Below are 26,725 nucleotides of genomic sequence, written 5' to 3'. Positions count from 1 at the left end.
GCATTCGATTAACGGTGGTCTAATGGTCAACTGTTATTCGGTCAACTGTGGTCTAATGGTTCGAAGCCCGGGCTCTAATATCTAAGGTACGAGGATCGTATCTCGGACAAGTCGAAACAAAAATTTAAAAATAATTGAAATTTTTTGAAATTATGAAATTTTATAAAGACAACGGCACCAGTCACTTTTATATCATGCTGTCACATGTTGCATTACATTAGTCAATGTCTTAGTTAATCGATTGCTAGCACCCATACGGCTCATGCATTCCCTGTTTCTACACATGGCAACGTCAGACTAATGGTCAGCAATCCGGGCTGCCAAGTCAAAGGACCGAGTTTAGAATCTCGGTCTCAGCGGGAGAACTAAATTCAAAAATTTATATTTTAACAAATTTAACTTAAAAATTCGCTTAAAAAGCTTCCGGAGTTAATGGAAGTGGAAGATTGGTAGTCAAACATTTTACTAACTATTTTACCGCGATGCGGCAGACGGTTAAGCAGCCCTTTTACCTGACGCTAAATGAATAGAGAATAAGGTTGATAGACAAATTCTATTAATCGCCACTATTCTGTCACATCACCGTTTAATTCATAGAACTCTAGCTAATCTAGCATTCGTAAATTTCCTAAAAAGTTCCGTATAAGGGTTGTTTAACCGTCTCCAGTTTCGCGGTAAAATAGTTAGTGATGTTGAAGGGTAGAGTTAAGAAAAGAGGGGGTAGAGGGGTTTGGGTTAACAAGGAAAAATGCGCACAAATAACAACCCCTTTCTCTTGTGATAGGCTCACACTACCCGCCAATACAGAGTAAAAAGGTGTATATTTAAGCACAAGGTATACAAACTTTCAGCAACGACTGTATAATAACAAAAGGATTTTTTCTTTTATTTTGAAAATTAGTAAACAGTGTTTAATTTTGTTATTTTCATACTGCTGTCGCGTTTTCTTGATTACCAAAATTGGTCGCTACACAGACAAAGACATGTCTGAAGTTAAAAAAAATTGACATTATTCTCCCATATTACTTTAATATACAGTCACGCTTGTTAATTTCTTGAGCAGGCAAATTGCTCTGTGTGTTTTTATTTCAAATTGACGGAAGGTATACTAAGAATCAAACTACTCCTCCATTTTTTAATCCCTTTTTCACCTTTTAAGGAAAAGAATGAGAGAAAGAAAAGGTGAAAAATGTAACATGAACCAAGAGATATCGAGGCATAAAAAACTGGCTATTAGCCAGAAAAAGCAGATTGCAAGAAAAACAGAATAGGCCGACATGGCCTTTCGTAACATAATTGAACGTAAAGAACAAAGTTGGGCTGAGTTTTGGTGCGCCTTCACGCCTTCACGCTTCACGAGGTGCTCGAAATCGAAACGCTCCTCTCCGGCCCTTCTTGGCTTGACTGTCCGGCTGGACACTGGGATAAGGCAGGCTGCAACATCAAGCAAACTGAAATTGACAGAAATGAGAAGGGAGGATGCGGGTGGGATATAAGACCCTTAGGGTCTCTCTCATTTCTTCCTAGTACAATTCTAATTACCTATCGTGATCGCTGAGCGATCACTCTGGTAATTTTCAATTGTACAGCGGAATTCATTCCGCTCAACCCTTAGGGTGACTTTAAAGCTTAAGCGTCGGCCATAGCCGATGTTGCGAATGTTGCTGATGTTCTGCGATTGTAGAATCTGATGAACGTTATTTGGAGGGCCCAAATGTATACTTGCCATAATTTGTCGATAAAAAGGCCCCTGGCAACGGCCAGTGACGAAGCCGCACTATGCGTCAAGTGGGTTCTGCATGTTTTAGTATAAATTAAAGCCCTTTTGAGATTGAGTTGCCAATTACGGCACGAAAAAGGACGAAGGGAGCGATAGGCGACCTGCCCTCTTAAATCGGTGGTTTACCGATACTTGCGCGATTTAGATCAAATCGTAACGCCGCTACTGATAAGCAAGGCCACTGACAACGGCCAGTGACGTGACGAAGCCTCACTTCCCGCCAAGTGGGCGCTGTATATTTTCGCATCAATTCCGGCCTTTAACGAAACGGTTTAAAAACCACCTACTGATTGTCTTGCCGAATACGGCACGAAAAGAGACAAAGAGAGAGATGGACAACTTGCCTTCTTTAATCGGTGGTCTACCGATACTCGCGTGATTTAAATGAAATCGTAACGCCGCTACTGAAAGGTGTTGAGATCGGCATGCTGAAAATGTGAAAGTTTGCAACGGACCTTCACAGTGCCTTGCGAGGCTCAAAAAGAGAGAGAGGCTAATTTGATTCTCTGTCCGTCTGGCCGACGAGAAGGTGACGGAGGCTCTCTCGGGCAACTTTACCAAGGTAGTGAGAGCCAGCAGGGTAGGCCGAATTAATTTTTCGGGATAAGTTAGAAAGAAAAGATAGAAGCTCATTCCTGCCCGACGAGGGCATAAACTGAAAGCTTAGACTGAACATGGCGTGCAACTGGGCTGGATAGACTGGCACAGAGTTTAAATTGCTACATCAGGAATCGATATTCCACCACAAACACCAATTGATCAACAACTGGTCAACACATCCGCCAGGAGAGGTTCGATATCTGGCTGATAAGAACTTGCCCATCGTACGATCACCTGCTGCGAGCGGCTGCGAGCGGCTGCGAGCTACCAGGCGACTAAATTCCGAGCGCCAATTCCGGATAATTTGAAGAATGATATGTTCCAGAAAGCGGTGACATATCAGCGCATAACTCCATACCTCTAGAAAACGAGAGATCATGGCAGTGTCTAATCCGAATCGCTAGCTTCAGCTTCTCGCTTCAACTTCAATCCGTCTCGCCTTGCCCAAACGGTTGTGCGAGCGGCGGACATCGATCCACCTTTTTAGCGTAGCTGTCTAGCTGATCTCCACCGAGTTATTCAGAAAAGAACAGGATCCAACGCAACCGATGCTGAGACTATTGATAGTCGGTTGAAAGCTGAAATCAGCATAAGCGAGGTGAGACTCCGCCGCGCGCCTGTCTCTCAATCATCTCGTCGGTACTTGCGCCACAGTACTTTCCCCGGGGGCCCGCAACTCAAAAAGTTGCATTTCATCCGGCATCCGACACGATTCGTAATGTTGCCCAGCCACGTCCGGCCGCTGCGAGTCGATTTCGGCTGGTGTTCAAGGAAGTGACGTCTTTTGGCTACCCGATTGACCTCGCGTCGTGCCAAAATGCCACCACCAGCACGGTGGGCTTCTTTATGGCCGTCATTTCTGCGCCGGGCTACTTGACAAACGAGAAGTCATCCGCAAAGGCGTTGAGCCGATCTGCCTGGCAGAATAATGCAACCGGCTGCTGCACCCGTCGTCGTTCAACTGGTGGGCCACGGTTTCGTCGTCATATTGATCCAAGAAAGAGACATTTAAAGAGCGGATCGAACCAAAAAGGCGTCACCCACGGCGACATTTTACAGGTGAACGTGATTGGAACCTACTTTGATTTGAAGCGCAAAGTCACAGTGGCTTCAACTGGATCGACAGCTGTTGCACGTAAGCCCATTTCGTCCTACGACGACGTCTACGTCCACGTCCACAACTTGATGGCCGTCTTCGAGAGTTTGAATTTGTCCCGCGAGTTCATTTACGGCACCTCGGCCGACGGCCTAGTGCGCAGTGGTAAACAATAGCTGTGTTAATGACCGCTCACAGCTCGCTTTTTGAACCCGTTTAAGATCAAAATGTCTTCTGCCTATCGGACAAGTCGGATACTTGTCACCGCAAAACTGAAAATGGCTCAGATTTTTTGGAACGAAAAATCTGGGAGCTTTGGTGCGACAGATATTAGGCAATTTTCTAATGACGACAGAAGCCCGAGGCACTTCCGCTGAGATTAATTTTAGGTGCACGACTTGATTGTCTTTCCATTCGTCGAGGGTTCGGATATGTGTAACGTACTTCCGTCTTTCTAGGATACAGGCGATGGAGCGATGACCACGGCGATGGTCCGCTATTCTACTCCGCCTGCCTTCTCCACCTCGAGAAACGTGGCGGTGATTGAAACGTCATCGCAAAAAAGGCTCTAATTCGTTATAGTTTAAAAATTGAAATGAAAAATTTGGGAGCTTTGATGCGACAGTTACTAGGCGATATTTAATGGCAACAGAAGCCCCCGAGGCACTTCCGCTGCGATCAAGATTTAACGTTCAGGGATCGTTTTTTTTTTTTCAAAAAGCCAAGGGTTCGGATTCGTGTAACGTACTTCCGGCTTTTTCGGAGGCAAGCGATGGAGCGATAACCACTGCGATGGCCCGCTACTCTACTCCGCCTGCCTTCTCCACCTAAAACGACCAGTTCTGGTCCGTAATACAACGTGGTGGTGATTAAAACGAACGTCGTCACCAAAAAGGCTCTGATTTGTTGTCAAAATGAAAAATCTTGAAGCCTTGTTAAGCCCAGATACTAGGCCATCTTTAATAACAACAGAAGCGCCAAGGCACTCCCACTGTGATTAAAAGTTAAGGTGCGGATCCTTAATCGTCTTTCAAGAAATCAAGAGGCCGGATTGAATGAAACGTACCGTCATACCTCCGACTTCCTTGTAGCCAAGCGATGGAGCGAAAGTTCAAGCTAACTATCGGTTCTGGCTTGAAACGCTGTCGCGATTGAGACGAAATATTACGTGGCTCGAAACGCACCCGCCTAATATTCGAACGCCTCGGGGCATTAGCAGCAGCGGCCGCCACGGCTACTCCCGATGCTTTTTTTCTGCCGTTTGGCGTTTTTTCAGCACTGCTTGTAAGAATCTGTTGATAAGCAGAAAGGAGCACGCATCCTTGCCTGTGTCGAACTCGCTATGGGTCATCCAACAAATAGTTAGCCGACGGCTCGGCGAACGCGAACAATGCCTTCCGACGCTCTCTGGTTATGAGAACATAAGCGCGTCCCTATTGCTGGGGAACGACCTGCACTGGCTCTTAACCGCTTACTTGTCCGGCAGGAAACGCAGATGACTGTAAAGGTCCGCTAGTGTCTGCGCGATAGGCCTATACATAGCTTTAATTACAGCTATAAGCAACGACTCATGTTCCGCATTGATAGATTTTAGCGAGGTCTTGCACGACTTTAGGAGAACCCGGCGGGGAATCCAACTATCCAACCCACCATCTCAAGAAAAAAAGTAATCCAATCCCCCAACTCAAGCTTGGAGAATATCAGAGAAAAGTCGGTGTCGCATCATCGAGAGAAAACTCTTTCGAGATTGCTTTCGACATGTTGGTGGATCAGCACGGTCGTCCTAAATAATTTAAATCTCATCGGAGATGGTTTTAGGAGCTGAAGGTGGTCGCGAACCTGAGATACTGGGGAGCATCACCTCCTCAAATGGTGCTTTGACTACTCGGTCTTCCATAGGGGCTGGAACTAGATCCACTACCTCCCGTACTGCTGCCGAATCACTAGCTGTGGCTGCTGTTGCACAAGATGTGGCTTCCGCCCTTACTGCTCCTTTTCTTCAACTACTCGATCTTCTGGTAGGCAACAGCCTACTACTACTTCCTATCAGAGTGGTCTTGCTCCTCGTGAGCCACTTGATCACTGATCGGTACGATAGCAAACGAAGTCTTTTCTGCAAGAGAGGAAATTGTTCCGGTACTCGTTGCGGTAGGGGGGAACGATTATCTAACGCGTTGGTCTCGCAATTCTAGTTCTACGCGACTAAAACGAACGTCTTTCCCATCGCCATAACGATAAGCCAGTCTCTGTATCGCAATGAAACCATCTTGGTCGAAACGATAGCTGTAACCATCATCATCCTAGCAGCAACCGTCGTCGTTAGCTATACCAATAGAAACCATTTCTGCATACCCTCTCTTGTCGTCGCGCCGGCTACTGCTGACCTGATTGACTCCTACGAAACGGTCGTCGAAAGGGGGCACAAGGCCGAACCCCTCAACAAGGTCCCAAAAAACAGAAACGTCAAGATTGTACTTGTTCAGCAGCGGTGAACGTAACGAGAATCGAACGAGAAAGAGCGACGGGTGAGCGGGGTCTTACTTGAAAATCAAGATGATTGGTGATGATAGAGGACGGCTACGCAATTCACGATCGTGTGTTCTATCGCACTCGAGCCTAGGTTGTTCGAAAAACCAACGTGGCCCGAAAAACTGGCCATCGAAAAATTCACAAAACGATGGGCGATATCTATAGACATTCTATATACGCGTGTTACTTGTAACAGAGCAAAAATAAGTCTGAGGAAAAGGGGGCGTGCCGCGGTCGAGGAAGGCTAGACGGCCTTCATTTTTTCTTTGAAGTGCTAAATAAAATAAGTCTACACCCTTAGGGTTGAGCGGAATGAATTCCGCTGTACAAATAGTCATAATCCAAGAACCCTACGCCATAAAAAATATCCACGGAATCGAACCAGCGAACGTCCCACCAGGTTTTTCCGCTTTTCACAATCTTAATGATAATCATCACTTTGGCACTATAATTCTAGTACGCTAAAGTCCGTCATTTATCCTCCTAATCTGTGCCTACTGCCGTCCATCGTCTCTCTCCATCTCATCCACCATCAAGAGCTATCTGCTGGCATATGAAGCGGATCTGAAGAAAGCCGGGATATGTTTGGATGCAAATGCTAAAAGCCCGGCCTGGAACTCACTAGTTCTTGACATAAAGGGAAAAGAACTAGAGATCTCGCTTCCACCTAAAGATAGGTAATGCCGAATTAGCTTCACTAAATTTCATTTCGGCGGGTACAGCGTTAGTAGATGTCACATTAGTTGGATGTGACTTAGAGCTGAATCACTGGTATTTTCTGAAAGACCACTCCCTATCCGATCATCCATATATCCTTTTCGACCTCGCCAAATTTCTGCAATCACCTATTACGTCACGCAAATCCAAACCACCAAGAGCCGACGACATCGACACCGGCCTTTCCAACAAAACCTTGAAGGATGAGTTAGAGGCTTTTGACAACCGTCATAATAGCGAATATTTGATAACCGTCCTGTCAGCAAACGACAGCTACACCGAGAACGTCACATCGATAATAACCTCCAGCGCTAGTCGAAGCAAAAAAATAACTCAGAGACGTAGCCTCCGCTTTATGGCCCCATGGTGGACAGAAGAGCTCGAAATCTTGCAGAAACGCACCAGAAAAGCGTACAAAAAATGGTCTCGCTCACGCCGGACGGACGAAAGGCTGTCCTTCAATAGCGCCAAAGGAGTGTTCCAGCACCGCATCCGCAAAGCGAAAAATGATTCTTTTAAAAAATTCATTGAGGAAATGAACGGGAACCCGAAAAGCGCGTTCAAAGAATTGAAGAAAACGGTAAATCCATCCCAGCCTGCACAATCTAAAATGGAAATAAACGTTAACGGAATTCCTACAACAACAAACAACGACTCAGCTTTAATACTAACCCGCTTAGCTGAACATTTCTTCCCCATTGAAGGAGTCTGAGACGAATCGCACCGTCAAACAGAACAGTTCATCAAGAGCGCCTTGCAAGAGGCAATAGCAGAGTCGACGTTGGCCCCAACAATCACCCAAGGTGAGGTGCTAATAGTAGCCAAGTCTCTAAAAAAAAGTCTTCTCCTGGATGGGATGAGCTTTTAACTGATGTACTTCTTCTAGCCCTATCTACGGTAATGCACTATCTCCTAATTCTTTTAAATCTGTGTCTCATCCACGGGAAATTACCAAACAGCTGGAAACAAGCAAGAGTATGTATCATCCGGAAACCTGGCAAGTCCGACTACTCCGAAGTGAACAGCTTCAGACCCATTAGCGTCCTACCAGCCATGAGCAAACTCTTCGAAAAAATTCTACTCAATCGCCTCCAACAGCTTGCCTCAATAGGAAACTGGATTCATCATAACCAGCACGGCTTCCAACCCAAGTGATCAACAGAATCCGCACTCCACTCCCTCGTTAATGAAATTGAAAAAGGATTTGAGAAGAAGATGACTACGGCCTGCGCCATGATAGATATAAAGAGCGCTTTCGACACAGCATGGAACCGAGCCATCCTATCAGCCTTGATCGCAAGAAAGTGCCCAATATTCCTCGTAAAAATCATCAGAGATTTTCTGACGAATCGGAAAGGTAAATTCGACCAACAAAAGAGTGTAGATCCATTACCAATACCAACAGGATGCCCACAAGGAAGCCTTCTCTCCCCATCATAAAAACCAAAAAAGCGCCAAGTAGAAAAACTTTCCCAACGCAATTCATAAGTAGTGTACTTATTTTTGAAATTGAGTAGTTACTCTTTTTTTCACTTTTTGTTTTGAAAAACAATTAGTTCACATAAATAAAAGTAGTTTTCTTATAAGTAGTTTTAAAAAAAGTTACTGATTTAAAGTTTTCATCCATAATATTCGAAAACTTTAGGTTAATTACAGCAATGAAGTTGTTTTTAACTACTTTACTACTTAAACAAACTAAACTAACTAAATGAAGCAATTGAGTAGTTTTAAACTATTTAAAAAGTCAAGTTTATATTTATATTTTTTATTTTCCCGTATTTGAATAAGAAAAAAAATTAAACTGTCAATTAGTAACTGCAGACGTAAAATAACCAAAAAAAAATTTCGAGTTGTCCTCCCAACTTCGATTAAGTACATAGCAGTGGTAAAGCACTTAATATGGATACTTAAAGTCGGGCCAATTTGTACCTAATTTATTTTCGTACTTAAATTATGTTTGTACTTAAATCCGATATAATTCAAGTATTTTTTTTGTATGGTTTTTTAGTATGAATTTCTTTAAGTATGCTGTTTCCCAAGTAAAAGATAAGCCTTCGGTTGGTATCTCAACACGGGTTTCCTGGATCACAATCGAATGGTGTTCCGATTTGCCATTTTAAATATCAAATATCCGTAACCAAAGAACCGTACTGATTCTATGGTGGGTTTTAGGACTTCTAGATTTTTCATGTTCAAATATCATATTCAATTCGCTCCCTTCCATTCTGGATGCCATAAATTACGCCCATCCCATAAAAAACGCCCAAGCTATGGAGCGGGACATACAGACGGACAAAGTGACATGGTTTTTATTTTTCTGCGTATGTGATTATTAGCTTTGCCCCTTGGGTTCGCAAAAAGATGGTTATTTTTAAATTCAATTATTGAACTGTGTTGAGCAAACTAAACGTAAATAACTTGCAAGGATATTTAACTGTGACAGAAAAATCCCGTTTTAAGACCAAAAAGTCTGTGAAGAAAAGGATGAATTGTGAATAAGTCCGAGTTAACAATAGGCCCTGAATTTGTCATTTAAGACAGTTTTCAACTGGCTTACGACTATCCCTTCGGCGAGCTGATAACCTTGCTTTTCTATCTTAGATAAATAAGTAAAAACATATGATTAATAAGTAAAAACAAATTGATATTTGGATTAATGGAAGATATAAACCCTATCTTGTTCTATAAATATGGAAATGTGAATTTCTAAAACCAAAAATGAAATTTAGAATAAATGAATAATGAAAATTCCATGATAAATAATTGTATATTGTCAGTGATAAATTGCTGCTTAGTCACCGATAATATTGTCCCCATTTTAAGCCCAAAATCATAAGAAAAATTAATAAAAAAGACATTGTTGATATGTCAATGATTAATAGAAGTGGTGAAAAAATCATAATATGATCTTCCAATACTCTCATTGATCTTTTTTCATACTCATTGATACTCATTGATACTCTTTTGATTTTTTTCAATCGTCACATTTCAATGGCTTACAGGCAATATTATTAAACAGTGTTGCCCCTTTCATTATGTATGGATATATCACTGTGAAATTGGTTTTATTACATTTATATCTAATAGTGTAAAATCTAATATAACTTTTATTAGCAGTTTTAATAATTTTTAGTAATAGATTAGTTCTGAGATATGGTTGTAAAAATAGTTGTGATAGTGCTGTGTGGCTCTGTGGTAGAGCCCATGTTTCAAGTGTAAAATCTAATATAACTTTTATTAGCAGTTTTAATAATTTTTTATAATAGATTAGCTCTGAGATATGGTTGTAAAAATAGTTTTGATAGTGCTGTGTGGCTCTGTGGTAGAACCCATGTTTTCCGACGCGATTGAATAAAGATTAAAATCCAGCGGCTGGATTTTAATCTTTCGCAACCTATCGCAACCTAGTTTTTTTTCGAAAGTTTGTATTACTTTTACTTTGTACCTATTTTTTCAAAAAAAAAACTAGGTATTGCTTTTACTAAAAACGTACTTTAAAAAAATTACTTGGTAAAGTAGTCACAGAACAAATAGGTACTAGGTAAAGTACTAGGTAGTAAACAAAATCTAGGTATTTATTTTAAACTAGATAACTAGGTATTACTAGGTTTCCTAGTTAAAAAATGCCAAATAATTTATGAGTTTGGCAGTTTCATATGTTTTTTGCATAACTGAGTTCTGAAACTTGTTCTCAATCAAATTTGCTGTTAACCAGATACAGTAATTGAGCTCGAGTATTGAAAGTGAATGATGGCTCATGCGACTCATGATTTTGATACGACAATTAATGAACAGTAATAAAAACAGAATAACTTGCTCAACAAAGAAGGTAGCCTACTGATGCTCATATAATCAGAGACCTGAATCATTTCAAAAAAAATATGTTTTTAGAATTCCTCGTGAAAAAAATCTGGTTCTTTTTTTACGTTGAGAGAAGAGAAGTTAATGATAGTAAAAATCACTTTGATTTTACGATGAAAAATGATTAAATTACAGACATCTCACTGAGATCCTTTACAGTCCTATTAATGCTCAGTTAATAAGATAAGTCAAGACTCAAAGATTCCATTTTCCACAGTCCACAATTATTGAGCAGCAGTTGACCAATTGAATAATGGTTTGATCAACGATAATTTAGACTGGCAAAAAGACGGGGTCTTCAGGATTCAGAAACTTAAATGAGACAAGTTTCTCGAGGAATTATTTAACAACATTGCAAAAAAATCTAATTACTAAGGTAATTTTTTTATTACTAGGTATTTTTTGAAAACTAGGTATTACTATTACTAGGTATACCTAGTAAATAGATATTTTGTGAAAACTAGGTAAAAGTAGCTGAAAAACTAGGTATTACTAGGTAATTAGATAATACTAGGTATTACTACATAATATTGCAACCACTAATTCAGCCGTATACCGATAAATAATGAATAAAATAAATTAAAGTTGGAATTTAAAGTATATATAATGTTTACTTTACTTAATCTATTATTTAGTTAAGTGAAATTACTTTACTGAGTGACTGTACTTTACTTTTACCTAAACATCTTTCATAATAAGTTAAGGATATCTAGTTACTTAAGGGGAGAGTGGGGCTAAAAGGCCCGGGGCATGTTGCTCTTTTCTAGTAACTTAGATCTGTATTTTATTTAAAAATTGAACTTTTTACCATATGTACATTGCGGACTAATATTATAATTTATGACTAATACTAATAATATATGACTAACTTTTCTAAAGATAAAAATAAATACACTTTTCAACTTTCCTGTTATATGGTTATTTTAAAAGCTTTTTTCAAAATAATTTCATTTGAAAAATGATAAAAATATTTAAAAATTGTAATGAAATTGAGAACTTTGTTCGAGCAACTAGTCCTGTTCTTTGGGAATATTGGGCCAATCTATGTTTCGCTTTCAAACTTAAATCAAGCTTTATTTAACTAATGAAAATGTCAAAAATAGATTCTAAATAAATAATTTTTGCTAAAATTTCTAAAAACTAAACATATAAAAAAGTATTTATGGAGGGAAATGAGAGAGAAAAAAAAAGTTGGCCAACCCGGACGAATCTCCCCTTTTTCACTATTAAATGTTAATTAGTTATGTTAGGTTACTTAATGTTTCTTTATGTTACTTAATGGGTAAAAGTCTAGTTTAGAGGAGTTGATTTACGCTACATACAACATCACAACACTACACTTCCACGGTACCATAGTACACTATAACTTTACACTACAACATTACAATATCACATCACTTTTTTCACATTACACTGTCAAATTCTGTTTCTCTCTGTAACATTACTATTAAATGGACATTTTTTTAGTTTTGGAAATGTCAACAAACTGTACTAACACACACAATACAACAAAATTCTGCTCAATAACATAAATAACTCAGATCACCAAAGAACTTTAATGTAGCCTTTGGAATTTTCAAATCAAAATAGTGTGCTACCGTGAAGGTGGCAAACAATTACTGCAATCTTTTTCGTTAATTAACACTAACAGCGAAATTAAACTTATTTATTACACACGCTGTTTGCTATTTGCTCTTTTCTCAGCCCTGACGTCGGTTTCCTGATTCCATCAATGGCGAGATTAACGACTGCAGTTTACGAAACCTGCGTTGCCAATCAAGCGTGTTTCATTATACAGATTTTTTATAGATGCCCTTGAGCTAACAGTGTTCTGGGCTTAAAAAATATATTCTGGCTTGGCAACGTTGCCCATTTTTCGCGGGCTCCGCTCTTTAGCCGCGAGGATCTCCAGCACTTCTCTCATCATTTCGAGTCACGCTGGAGGTATCCTCGCAGCATCCGCTCCGCTGCCGCTTGCATCGGCAAATTTAGTGGGGGTATGGGTAACTTAAGTTAGCCACCCCCACCCCTAGTTAGTGGGGGTGGTAAAGGGGAGAAGGGGACACAAAAACCAAAACCCATTTGGTCAACCACGCTATAAGTATCGCGATATTTTAAAGATATTAAAAAACGCAAAAATTTTTGCCTTTAAATTTTCTAGCATTTACGTTCCATTGATTTATCAACTTACCTATAAAAAAAAATTTGTATTCTACTTTTTCTTAATTATTCAAACCCATTAATGTTAATCATAATTTTTGTTTTTGCAATATCTTTCAGTAGTGTTTGACAATGTAGCGCTATTCCCCCTCTCTCTCTTTTATTCAGTCTGTAAAAACTGAAAGTATCGCGTGGTCGGCTGGTCATATTAAGATTTAAATTAGCAATTTAAATGTTTTAAAAACTATTTGAGCGTACATTTCCAAAAAGTGTTGAAGCCATTAAGTGAGACATCAAAAGCTTCAATATTTGTTTTCGCCTTTTAAACCTTGAAACGTATAGTGTAATATTTTAACAATTTCTCAGTAAAATTTGAGGCATTCTAAGTTAATTTTCTGTGTTGCTTTACAACACAACATCATTTCACTACAGTACGACACTAGACTACCACATTACCACGGTACATTTAAACACTACAATCTTACGGGAAAGCTCGATAACTAAGAAATATAACGTGATAATGTTATGTACTGCAATTTTAACACTACATTGCTACACTACATTATCACGTTACGTTTCTTAGTTACTTTCCACCCAAAACCCCATGTTTTAATCGAGCCGTCTTCTTATATAATTATGTTTAAACCCTTTGGCTTGCTTCATCAAAAACTACGTGCCAGAAGTATACTTCACCACGAATATACAAACTCACCTTCGCTCAGCGCACACCACAAGTCTAGTGCACTAGGAACCCGGCTTTTGACGGGCTTAAATATACTTGTTGGCATGAAATATAGCTACGTTATCAATACATAACCAAGTTCATACATTAAAAATGAAGAAATTTTTGCACCTTGTTTCGAACTACTATCCTCTGGTGTCAAAACCCGACCCTATAAACATTCGGCTACCCACATTTTACAATTTTAAGATAGAAAAGCAAGCTTATCAGCTCGCCGCGAAGGGATAGTCGTAAGCCAGTTGAAAACTGTCTTAAATGACAAATTCAGGGTCTCTTGCTAACTTGGACTTATTCACAATTCACACTTTTCTTCAGAGACTTTTTGGTCTTAAAACGGGATTTTTCCGTCACAGTTCAATATCCTTGAAGTTATTTACGTTTAGTTTACTCAAATCATATTTTTCTATTTTTACACATAAAGTTCAATAATTGAATTTAAAAATAATTATCTCTTAGTAAAATAACTGTAAAACATAAATGCAAATCTAATGCTATGGACATCTGGTGGTGATTTATTTCGACCCAAAGTGAAAAAGTTGTAGTTCAACGGCCAGATGTCACTTGTCGTTATGCAATTATTTTAGCAATTTTTCATTAATTACAGGAGAACTAATAAAGAAAATAGAATCTTTTTTGTTCTGGTCGCATCGCATATTTTTTGTCTAATTTTTAAGACCAAAAAGTCCGAAATCTGTCGTAAAACGCCCAAGCTATGGAGCGAGACATAAAAACAGACAAATTGACATGATTTTTATTTTTCTGCATATGCGATTATTAGCTTCGCCTTTCGGGCTCGCAATTATTTTTTCTAGAGATTAAACTTTATGTGAGTTTTGTTCTGATTAGCTTCTTTATTCAGCAAAGAGATTTGCTTTATAAGTAGTTTAAAAAAACATATAGTAAGCTGCAAAGCTGTGAAAACTACCCTGTACAATAACAATCTTTCGCGTAGAGTTTTGGCACTTTTACTATTACTATTTTTCTTATTGAAGTAATCGCGAAATTTTTGCTATTTTAGTGTGAATATTGAATATTAATTAACCTAAGTTACAAATTGGGCTAATATTCCATTGCCTTTTATTTTTTTTAACAGTTGCGCAATAGCGCGGGGCACCGCAGTACCATTTATTCATCTGTTGCAGATATCAAACTCTAGATCAAGTGCATGACGCCTACCCTGCCCGGTTTGCAAAGGCATCCCCCACTGCCCCTTCGTATTAAAGTACCACAGTAATTTTCCAATTTCTTACACTTAAAAATTACCGAATTAAATTCTTTAAAAAAATTATATTTTTTTTCAATTGTGCTTTATTGGAATACCTAACCACGTTATGGAGCTTGGAAAATGGCTGCTTATCAAAGTAGTTATTGTTTAGTTCAGTTCAATAAAATTCTTTAGGTGTCAGGTAAATAAGTTGCATAAATATGTTGTTAAAAAAAATTAATTAACGTTGCGATCCATATTTAGAATCTAACATAAATTTTTAAAAAGGGGAATTAGGGTTTGGAAAACCGACAGTAGAAGATAGAAACTGGAAGAGAAAGAAGACTAGAATAGTAAAATTGAGCCTTTAATTTAAAAAAAGCACAGGACAAGCATTGAAAAATCAATTAATAAAAAAGCATTTGAAATTTCACTTTAAATCAGTCAAAAGGAAGTCAATATCATCTGAAAAACAATAACAAACCATTCATTTTATCAGTGATAAATTTTTGCTTCGTCAATTATAGTCAAAATTTTTTTTTGCAAAAATCATAACAAAATTAATAAAGCAAATATCCTTGAATTATCATTGATTAATCAAAGGGGCGTTTTCATACGGGTCTTTTTATACATATTTTGCTAAGTTTTATACTCTTTAAATTTTTTTCGCAACTCACTCAAAGACACTAAGGAAGATGAATCCAATTTATGATAAAGATGCTGTAAACCTGTCATTGCAGGGCATGTACAAATAAATTTTCCTTAATTTAACTAGAATATTGTTCTGAACCTAACCCTTAATTCATTGTTTCACTATATTCATTATTCAACACGAGAAAGGAGAACAAAGTGAAGACGGAAAAGTGGGAATAAAGGGGTTTGTGATAAGTTATTCTTGAATTTTAACAGTTTTGATATATTTTACTAAATTTTACAATGATAGAGGCGGAGTATGGCCCCAAGTCAGTTGGGCCAAATTAAACGAAAATACTGTGAGGATGAAGATGATCCAGCTTGGTCAGGAAAGAAGAAAGGGGCAAGAATAAGAAGACACAAATAATAGACAAAGCTTCAGAGTTTCTTTGTCTACTTCGTAAACCACTTGCACGATGTAGTCTTCCAGCAGTTGAAACCAATTGGAAATTGCTGGGTCGTCATTCCATGTAAAACATTAACTATAATAATTACTTAACTCTATGGCCTCAAAATTATAGCTATTAACTATTTATTAGGAAAAAATTATCAAAAAAATACTAATACCAAACTACAATGTGCCAAACCTTAGCAATTGACTTGGAATGAGGCAAGCTGGAGTACGACAAGTTTTACATGACCCAGATGAACCTGGTGCTTTGATTTTGTATTACCCTCCAGAACTGCCTGCTTATGAGTTATGACAATCTGAATCCATTCATAAGGTACAATATTAAACAGTGTGAAAAGACTGGTGGATTAAATCATCTTATCTTTAAATTTGTTGTTAGTGATAAACACCTTGTTCATGTAGTTGTTGATCCAGTATTGGCCAAAGTACTTAGACCACGTCAACGTGAAGTAAGTTCAACTTATACTGCTGTAATTCTGGTTTTCTTTTATTTTTCTATTGCTAAGGTGAAGTTTATGTATGACTGTGCCACTGTATGCATTGAAAACAATTAAGGTAGCATTGTGGCTGATGAAATGGGTTTGGGGAAAATTTTGCAGTGCATTACTCTGCTTTAGACACTACTCAACAAGCCTTAGCAATTGACTTGGAATGAGGCGAGCTGTAGTACGACAATCTTACATGACCCAGATGAACTTTGTGCTTTGATTTTGTATTCCCCTTCAGAACTGTCTGCTCATGACAAGCTGAATTCATTCATAAGGTACAATATTAAATAATGTGAAAAGACTAGAGGATTTGTTACAAATTGAATGGATAGGCCGTGTTGCTGTTTCCGATCAATCGTCAACTTGCAGATTAATTTAAAGGTGAACAGATTGTTTTGTTCACATTAGCTTACGTGACTACATGCGAAGCGCAAGACTTCTCTAGCATGAGACGGGTGAAAACATGAATATGGAAACAATAATGAAATGAAGAATAAACCCGAGAGGTGTGACTAGTGAGCCATTAGTGAGACACTGAGCTACACAGTGACATTCTGTGAAGGGTGAGTCAGAAAGACTGAACTATAGAATTAGACTCGGCGTCGGGTTTTATACCAAAAACAAGGACCAAACAAGTCAAGGGAAAGTGAGTAATAATAGGTCAAGAGAAAGGCAAATAGGTAGGTCACAACAGGTCACAAAAGAGAAAGGCACTTGGATCAACCTTGACCCAGATCAAAATAGAAAGGCGCATCTCAGAACCCCTACAGATTAAATCATCACATCTTTAAATCATTTGTTAGTGATAAACACCCTTTTCATGTCGTTGTTAATCCAGTGTTGACCAAAGTACTTAGACCTTTTCAACGTGAAGTAAGTTCCACTTATACTGCTTCAATTATGGTTTTATTTTAATTTTCTATTGCTAGGGAGTGAAGTTCATGTATGACTGTGTCACTGTATGCATTGAAAACAATTAAGGTAGCATTATGAATGATAAAATGGGATTGGGAAAAACTTTGCAGTGCATTACCATGGCATTACCCTGCTTTGGACACTACTTAAACAAGGCCTAGACTGCAAGCCCTTAATTACAAAAGGGATCATTGTCTCTAGTAGTTTGGTCAAGGTGCATTGATTTAATGATACATTTATAATTCACTTTGAAATTTATTAATTGCTGTATTTTGTTTTACAACCAAGGGAATTGGCAGAAAGAGATCAACAAGTGATGGCTAAGTTGACGAGTCAATCGAATGACGAGAATCTATGGACGAGGCCTTCAGAATCTTCGGTCATTATCTATAAATAAAAACCTTATCTTACGAAAAGAATTTAAACGATGGTAAGGAAAACTAAGCCCGAATGAATTAAATTATACGTTACCAGAAAAACAAACTGTGGATTAGCCTTGAGACTGTTCCTAAGAAAAGACAAATAAAAATGTGTTAGAGTCAGGGTCTGAAACAGGAAACACCACCTTATCTTTGCAAAATTCTACAAAAGAAGTACGGGTAAGGGAATACAAAACTATGAATTTGTAGGGAGTGGGGAAGCAAGAGTGCATAACGCACCACTACCTGAAGCATCATCAACCTGAAAAGGTGTTGAAGTTAAAAACCATACTCTTAGTTGTATGAACACGCATTTTTTTGGACTTCCCGAATTAACATCATGTCATTTAGGGCGTTAAAAAGAAAGATGGAAGAAAAGGGAAAAAGCAAAGGTGAAAAATCTTTGCGTTTCTGTTCAGGCAAACTTACTGTTAGAGTATAGTGAGGAAACTGACGTCGAACATACTGTTGTGATTGACTATCTGTATTGAGATACATTGAATATTCAACGAGTACTTACAATTACTATAATGTGATGAGGTACAGTTGTATATTGAACACTTAGATACGAAAGAAAGAGTGATGCTATTAAGCTTCTGACTTCTACATGAGGTGACAAAAGAAGAAGAAAGGAAAGAACTAAAACGAAAGATAGTGGAAAAGAATGGGTGCTAAGCAGCACCCTGTGTGCGCATGGGTTTCAGCAACTTGACGCCCGGAGCGTGTTGCCGCACCGCCTCGATGAGCTTGTTCTAACACTTACTAGATCAAAAGGTTTTTCGGATATTTCTCTGAGTTTTCTAGAGTAGGTAATAGCATTTATTCGCATTTATTATGAAATCCTAAAATGTATTAACTATTAAAATTTTGTAGAGGGCCTATTAAATGTCGAGGGGTAAAACAGCGAACTGGGACAGCGTTTTTCCTAATAGACTTTCTTATGGCATTTACGTGTATCGACGAAATGCGAATTATGGGACAAAACGTTTAATCATGGGACAAAAAATGCCAATTGGGACAGACTTATTTTTAAAAACTAATTATTTCATTCGACGCAGAATTTTTTTCTTAATCGAATTGCTTAAGACACTAAGTATGGTGCAATAGAAAAATATTAAGATATTCTGATTTAAAAAATCAAAATATTGAGCTGTCAAAAAGTTTTTCAGTCTTCTAAACAATTTCTATCGTGTGTCAAAACTGTTTAACAACACAAAAATGTGCTTTTGACTATCTTATGAGCTTATTAGCTTAATCTAAAAGGTATAACATACGATTTGAAAAATAAAAAACTTAACTAAATTCAGTTGTTCATTTATCGAGAACTTCGATTGGGAAGTTGGACGTCCGTGTTGCGAATGTCCCAAACTTACGCAAAAGAACCTTTCGCTTTACCTTATGTCTCATCAATATATAATGGCGTAGCGGTATAATCTCGGCGTACGAAGAGGATTGTTATGAGTCCGATACTCATAAATGACCAAATGTTTTTAAAATTATGTTATCGGCAACAATTCTTATTCACTTTGATAATTGCGATCAATTGAAATGAAATCGTGATATCAAATGAAAATAGAAATGAAATTGTGTAGGTTGGCTTAGGTTTCGCTAATGAAATGTTAATATGTTATTATTTTATAAAATTTGATATAGGTGGTCTAGTGGATAAGGTAGTAGATTGGTAATACAAAATATCAAAAGGTTCAAGCCTTGAATATGATGATGATCTTACTAGTGATCTATAGCGGGATTTATACCGAATAAATGTTTTAGAAAATTCATTTGGCAATGGACGTTAATCACAAATTTTTTTAAGATATAAATACAATTGGGAATTACACCATGGATTGATTAATTGTTTTTACCGGATTTGAGATTCGAACCCCACACCTAAAGGATAACGCGCATTCCAATCTAGCATTAAACCTCGGACCTACGATTTGTTACATAGAAGTCTGCGATAGAGTATTGTAGAGTATAGACAAAGTCCCCCATTCGGCTGTCCCAATTAGCATCATAGCACCTTATGGCAGCAAAACTGCAACTATTTTTTCAAAAAAATTATCGGTTTTTCGTTCTTTTTGCATTTTTTAAAGCGAAACCCAAACATTTTATGAAAGTGCACGGGATTAATGAAAAAAGTTAAGACTTAAATGATATTGCCAATAAAATAATAAGGGGCTATAGTTTGGGACATAAGATAGGGAACTAAAGGGGAGGGATTATCTCATTCAAATATTGACATAAAATTGACAAATTTTCGCGAAAATTCCTGAAACCCTGTTCGCTTTCAATGCCACTTTATGAAAAGAATAAAAAACAAACATGTTGAAATTACAATTTTCTTGAACCTGGATAGAATCGATTCTGATTCCCTGAAATATTATTTTTCAAAAAATGCTTGAATGACAAAATAAAACCCTAAACCTTATACATAAATCAATTCGCCTTCAAATTCTGCGTCGATTGATGTACAGACATGGCGAAATAACGAATCAATTGTTGTATTTTTTCAAAATTTGTTGTCCCAATTCGCGTTTGCTGTCCCAAATTCGCATTTTTCTTCCAATTCCTGGTAATGAAATATTTCGATAAATATTCAAAATACTGAAAAAACCTTTTACCATATTGTAGAACTTTTCATTCTCTATCTTTTGATATAATTATTTAAGGGATAACTTCACTTATACTCTAGATATTCCTAGAATAGCCAACACAGAGCCCAAATTTCTTGGCCATAAGCAAAATTCTGAAATTTCAATTAACGATATCTCGTTTAATTCAGAATATTATATGACGCCCTTTAGCTTAATTGCGTATACCCCCCCCCCTACATTTTAAATTTAATTAATTAGATTTATCAATAAACCTCAAAAATTTTTATATTTTTCTTTAAGAAAAAAAAGTCGATTTGTGTCCCAATTCGCGTTTTCGCATTCGAATACTTGCCTTATAATAAATTTGATTGGCGGAAATGGTGACGAAATCCATCTCAACGTCTGGGGCCCGGAGAAATCTGCAAAATATGTGGATAAATTTGAAGTAAGCTGGATAAAATATACAACAATATAAAGTGATTAAATGTTCGTGTTTAGGTAGGAAAAGTTCACCTAATAAGGAAATATTCAGTTGTTACTAGCACTAACGAATACTCCAGGATCTTAAACGGAAAGACGTTAGTTCCTACACAGTCAACTACAGTAAGTTTCTTTAAACCAACACTTTGTGAAATACATCAATAATTAGACAACCTGCAGGTCATTATAGAAATTGCTGAAGGCAATGATGAGTTTCCTGACTTGACTTACAAGTATATGACTGTCAGCAGCATTGGGTACATTCCTGATCGAGAAATAATTGGTGGAGAATTTTTTTTTAACTTACTTCAATTAATAAAAGGTTTTTTGTATAGATGTGATAGGGATCTTCTACAAAAAAAAGAAGAAGGTGATATCGCTGCAGTCCTATACCAAAGAAGAGCATAGTATTAAAATTTTGGACGACAAAGGCAAGAAGGTGAGAAGTATGAAAGACAGCTTTAAAATTCTTGATAATACCTTTACTTTAATTTCAGATGGAAGTGGGTTGCTGAACAATTGAACAGTTCCTGCAAAAAATGAAAATAGAAGAGTTGAAGACCAGGGTGTACGACATTCAGGCCCAGTCATTCAGGACCGCGATGTTCAGGCCCACCTTTTTTTACGTGCCTTTCAAGCCCAATTTTGACGTCATTTAGGCCCAAGTTTTTTTAAAATAAAATTTAAAAAAAAATTGGGGTATCCGAGTTCCACTCCCCCTGGTGAGCATAGTTGCTCCCACACCTGGGCACTACCACTACACGTATACAGTTCACAGGCTACTATACATACAACACTTACAGATCCACAAATATAGCTTCGGATATCTCTTTAGAAAGTCCTAGAAGTCGGCCTGGACAAATATGAAGAGAATAAGAAAATTCAAATAAGAATACGGTGAATTGCAATTATATTTCAAAAAGTGGTTTGGTCGAGTGGAAATGAGACCAAACTAATAAGTTGTCGACGTTATCGAGTCCATACCATTCTGTCCCATGTTTCTCCCTCAGCTAACATAATAACGGTCCAGTAACAATCCAAACCAATAACCAATCCAGTAACCAAGCAGGTTGAAGAATTGAAAAAATGGATGGCGGCTGAAAGTTCAGATGGAGAAACTGTAGAAGCCACCAAATAATTAAGGTTTTACATTGTAAATGACTCGGCAACTTTCTTAACATTGAAAAGTTCTTTACAGACTAATAAATGTTGAAGACCTTTCTACTTACTTGGAAATTAAATTGTTAGTCTGTTGTAGCATTCCCTCTCTAGTCGGGAACAGGGTGGAACTAAATTAAGCACCATCTCGATTTCTTTAACAAACAGTCGACGATGTTCATAAAAACAGAAATCCGTTGATCCTTAAAATCCGAGTGTTTTATTTTTAATGCAAATATTGTTTACTCGATCAATCAAGAAATAAGAACCTTCTGCATCTTTTTATTTTAGAGGAAATATTATTAGAAATTCATATTGACTTATTTATTGCAAAAAAATATTTAAATTAATTACCAGACTTGAAATGGTTCTACCATATTCGCCTACCATTGTGGTAGAAAGTCATGCTCTGTCTGGCTCTACCACCTGGTAGATAAATTTTAACAATCTACTATTTAACAAGCAATCCATTACTCAAGTGCACCAAATCCATGGACCCCACTCTTTTTCCCATTCCACTATGGAACCTAAAAATCTGAAATAATTCAGGCATATCCAGTTTTCTATTCCGGATTCACCTGTTTTTGCAGAATTTAAATATTCTCTGCCGTTCGGGAGATATTTCATGTTAAAGTTTGGGTTTTTTCAAATTGTAACAATTTTGAGGGGGTCTTTGGTATCGCTTTATGGGTAAATGCTAACCTTAAAAAAAAACAAATTCTCCCAAAAGTTTGCTCTTCGATCTCTCAATACGAATCCAAAAGGAATTTACATTCTGGATTAGATTGGCTGAGTTATTCCCAATCTAGTAAAGTGTAATTTTGACAAGTTTCCCACCCAGCCTAGTCGCCATTTTTTATCACTCTCCCTCGCGTTCCTGGCGGATGACAGCCGAAGCATACGAGTTCTCTGCACCTCGGGCTTCATATTGCCGGCCGCTAGACTAAATGAAAGGGCCTACAGTATGTCCCCAGGTCTAAAGTGAAGGCCAGGAATGCGTACCTTCGGCTTTGGGGGGGAGGGGAAAGGGGGGGGGGGCGGGACTTTGCCGTTTTTGCAAAGGGCAATGAATGCAAGGGATAGCTGCCATGTTTCTTCCTCTGATAGTTAAGTTGAAGGTGGGAGAACAGCTGCTATTAAAAATAAAGAATGTGGTTTGATAATTAAATGTGGGGGGGGGGGGGGGGGGTGGACAGAGGATCAGAAGCATGTCGCCTTCTAAGGCAGAGTACAGTTACTGGGAATGATGTTAGCCTTCTTTCGTCTTCGTTCGTCTTTTTGTCTAATTTAATTTGAGGTATAACTCATTCCGTAAAAGGAAATCAAAAATGAATCATATAAATGTCATGATTTTTACGCATCTTTTTTTTTCATAAGAAATATGAGAGAAATTGGTGATAATAAGCAGAAATATCATGATATTTGCTTTGAAAATTCAAGAATTTATCATATATTCTAAGTTTTTAATCATTTACTTCTATTGATGTTTTTTAATGAGGTACTCCCATAAAATAATTTGAAACTCAAAGCAATCTGATGATTTTAAGGCAGATTTTTCAGATGAGAAATATGAAAAAATTGGTGATTATTAAGCAGAAATATTTGGATATTTTCTTATAATTAATCAGTTTTTAATTATAAACTTCAATCATTTAATCATTAACATTAAAGTTATACAAAATATGGAAAATAATCTACACCATCTTGCCTTTCAGCCTGTTAAGTTTTTATTATATTTACAAAAGTTTCAATAGTAGATATTCAGGAATTTTCTAAGACCCCTTTGATTGGGGCGCACTCGCCACTCAACTTCGGGTAAATTTGGCGAATATAAAGTTGAATATGACAGAAGTAAAAATTTTTTTCGAGTTTTTTCATGTTTTTAGTCTACTACCATAAACCTATCTTATTGATATTTCGTTGATGGGTTGCATAATTGGGTTATTTTTAAATTTTTAGTTTTTATTGTCAGTCAACGGTTTTCCCCGTTAGAAATACAGGGGCCAAGAGACCGGAGAGGTAGTGTGAGCCCCAACCCCGGTCAGCTGTCCATTTTTTTTTTTAAATCACAAAATAGCTAATCTTTATATTAGTTGATCTGTTTGAAAAAAATACTATTGAAAGGGAGAAAGAGAATACGGTGTTTTCGTCGAAAATAATAAAAAGGTTTGCGCTAAAACAATCTATCCTTCCGTCGCATGATTCCATTCCTTTCAAACACGCAACTGCCTGGCTGGTCAGTTCTGACCGCGACTTTTCTGCCCCTTCAGCATCCAGGGGTTTTGATGATTTGCTTCCACCTGAAATTTAGCTGAATTTTTTTCTCTCGTGTCTGCAAGCTAGCGCACGCAAGACCCCAAAAATTTTTCCGAACGTTTGAAAAAGAGATAATCTTGATCTAACCCTTTCACATAAAAAGAACAAAGAACGCTCAGTCGCGATAAAAAATTTTGACAAAGAGTAAAAGAAAAAAAAATTATATTAATTATGTAATGTCATGTAAATATTGTGATTGAGGTCTTGATATTCTTGAGAGAAAAGCCTCGCCTTCTGGACCGTATTTTGTGCTTGGTTGATGTGGTTTTCTTGGTTTCTTCCTTCGTGGGGTTACTGTTGATTGTTTGATGAAGTTTTTCCATGATAACGAACAATATACTTTGAGAAGGACTGTCTTGTATTAAGACTAACTTGAGACTCTGACTGACATGACACATGGACTACGCTAATTAAGGACGGGATTCTTCGCTATCCTGCCTTGTTATAGCTAGTCGGGTGGGGTATTTTCATGAAAACATTAATAAAAAATATAATTAAATTAAATTTTTTTCTGATTCCAACTATGGATTTAAATCTTAGTGAAATAAACTATTCATTGGGATATTATAAATTTACTTTCAGGAGTAGGGATAAAAGGAAAAAACACCGGTGCCATCTAGCAACCAAACATCCTAAGCTCTTAAGAATATACGCTACAAGGTAAAAGATAGTTAGGCAGCTATGTCAGAGGACTAGAGATAAGAGAGTGGTCTCTCTTTCTCTCGTTATGCATGCATGGGCATCTGCTTGCAAACTAACAAGAGCTTAGGAGGTTTGGTTCCTAGATGGCACCGGTGTTTTGCCCGATTTCAAATTTTCCGTTAAGGAATTGGAAATATCTTTATAAAGATAAATGTTAGGTATAGGAACATATGGTAATTTTATGGTAATTTTTAAATTCTGATTCTGATTCTCCCACAAAAAAATTTACATGACCGACATAGGAAACGCTGAAGAGTCCCGTCCTTAATTAGAGTAGTCCATGCATGGCATTAGAACTAAAATACATTACAGTGGGAAAGACTACGAGCAAGGAGAAATAGATGACCCTTCTCACTATAAATTTGCATATTCCAATTTCCAACATACCCACTCAAATTTATAACATATCAATCAGTTACAGTCATTATAAAAATCATAGATCCCAGCTTCGGACCGCAGGCGAAGGAACAGTGGACCATACAGCGGTTTGGTGAGGAAATCAGCCAGCTGTTGCTTTGTGTTGATATATTCTGTCTTGATGACTTCATTTTCTTGAAGCTTACGAATAAGGTAATAGCGCACATCCATGTGCTTCGTTCTATTATGCTGTTGAGGGTTGTGAATTAGTCGAATGGCCCCTTGGTTATCAAATAATAACGGAGTTGGGTTCAGATCTGTACATACTATTTCACGAAGCAGTTCTCGAAGCCTGGTTGCGTGATTTGCAGCCACGCTTGCAGCTACATATTCCGCCTCTGTACTTGATTGTGACACTCATTTTTGTTTTTGGCTTTTACATGATACAATTCTCTCTATTTGGGAAACAAATTGCGCCAGTTGAAGTTGTTGAAGATCTGCCGTTCAAATATCCCGCATAATTTGAGTAGGAATAGACGACGAGTTGTTGATGTGTAGATACAAAACCTATTTCGAAGTTGGTCGATCCTCTTCATTCGAACCATCAACCTTCAGATTCAAATTTCAGTTCTTTACCTCACAACCACAAACCGATGAGGTGTTGGCGCCAAATAATACGAATTTTTTAGTTAAAGTTCAGTATAGTCAGTACAGTTAAGTATAGTAGTTACGTAAAGTAAAGTAGTAGTACTAGTTTAGTTCAGTTTAGTAGAGTAAAGTAAGTATGTGCGTTTAGTAAAGTTAAGTATTTGAAGTCCAGTAAGAATTTTACTTTACTGTACTTTACTTAACATTTACTTTATTTTGCATTGTGGCAACGTTGCAATACAATTTTTGGCAGCACCGCTTAGCCACTGCTGCGGCCACTATTCAGTATCAGTACACAGCATTCTTATGGAATGACGTGTATTTATTAGTTCCTGCATTAAGTTACAGTGCAGTTAAGTTAAGTCGAGTTCAGTAAAACGGGGTCTTCTAAAATAGACTTTTACCGATGATTGTTATGAGATGTATAGACTTCTTTTCAGACGGCATACTTTACTTTCTTTTCCCGCTGTTTCGAAACCAGTCGGCTGCTCCATATACAACTCTTCTTTAAGGTCTCCATTTAAGAAAGCAATCGTGACATCTAACTGCATCATCCACAAATCTCTTTGAGCAGCAATTGAAAAAATAACGCGTAGAGAATAATATTTTCTTACCACCGGAGAATAAGTTTCTTCGTAGTCTATTTCCGCCTGTTGCGTAAAACCTTTAGCGACTAGGCGAAATTTACACCGAAACTGGTCTCCATTTTGCTTGAGCTTGAATACCCACTTGAACTTGATGGCTTTTCTTCCGGAAGGTAAACTGCACAACTCCCAAGTGTCGTTTCGCTCGAGTGAACTTAGCTCTTCCACCATGGCCACTTTCCATACAGCTGTATTGATGGCTTCTTC

The 26,725-nt window shown here is 37.6% G+C and overlaps 3 long non-coding RNA genes across 3 annotated transcripts; 2 read left to right on the top strand and 1 right to left on the bottom strand.

Annotated features, from left to right (window-relative positions):
* Positions 1-1,505: 1,505 nt before the first annotated feature.
* On the top strand, positions 1,506-25,621 carry LOC124321167. The gene is made up of 3 exons (XR_006914169.1): positions 1,506-1,583; positions 8,904-8,912; positions 25,610-25,621. It is a non-coding gene; the product is annotated as an uncharacterized LOC124321167 (long non-coding RNA).
* LOC124321166 lies at positions 20,565-21,253 on the bottom strand. Its single transcript, XR_006914168.1, has 3 exons — positions 21,174-21,253; positions 21,001-21,080; positions 20,565-20,632 (listed from the first exon to the last, which is right to left on the bottom strand). It is a non-coding gene; the product is annotated as an uncharacterized LOC124321166 (long non-coding RNA).
* LOC124321168 lies at positions 20,913-21,256 on the top strand. The gene is made up of 3 exons (XR_006914170.1): positions 20,913-20,976; positions 21,029-21,132; positions 21,191-21,256. It is a non-coding gene; the product is annotated as an uncharacterized LOC124321168 (long non-coding RNA).
* Positions 25,622-26,725: the final 1,104 nt, after the last annotated feature.

This window comes from Daphnia pulicaria, chromosome 1 (assembly GCF_021234035.1).
Source record: "Daphnia pulicaria isolate SC F1-1A chromosome 1, SC_F0-13Bv2, whole genome shotgun sequence".
Taxonomy (NCBI): Eukaryota; Metazoa; Arthropoda; class Branchiopoda; order Diplostraca; family Daphniidae; genus Daphnia; species Daphnia pulicaria.
The sequence above is the reverse complement of the archived record's forward strand: the minus strand, read 5'-3'. Positions and strand labels throughout refer to the sequence as shown.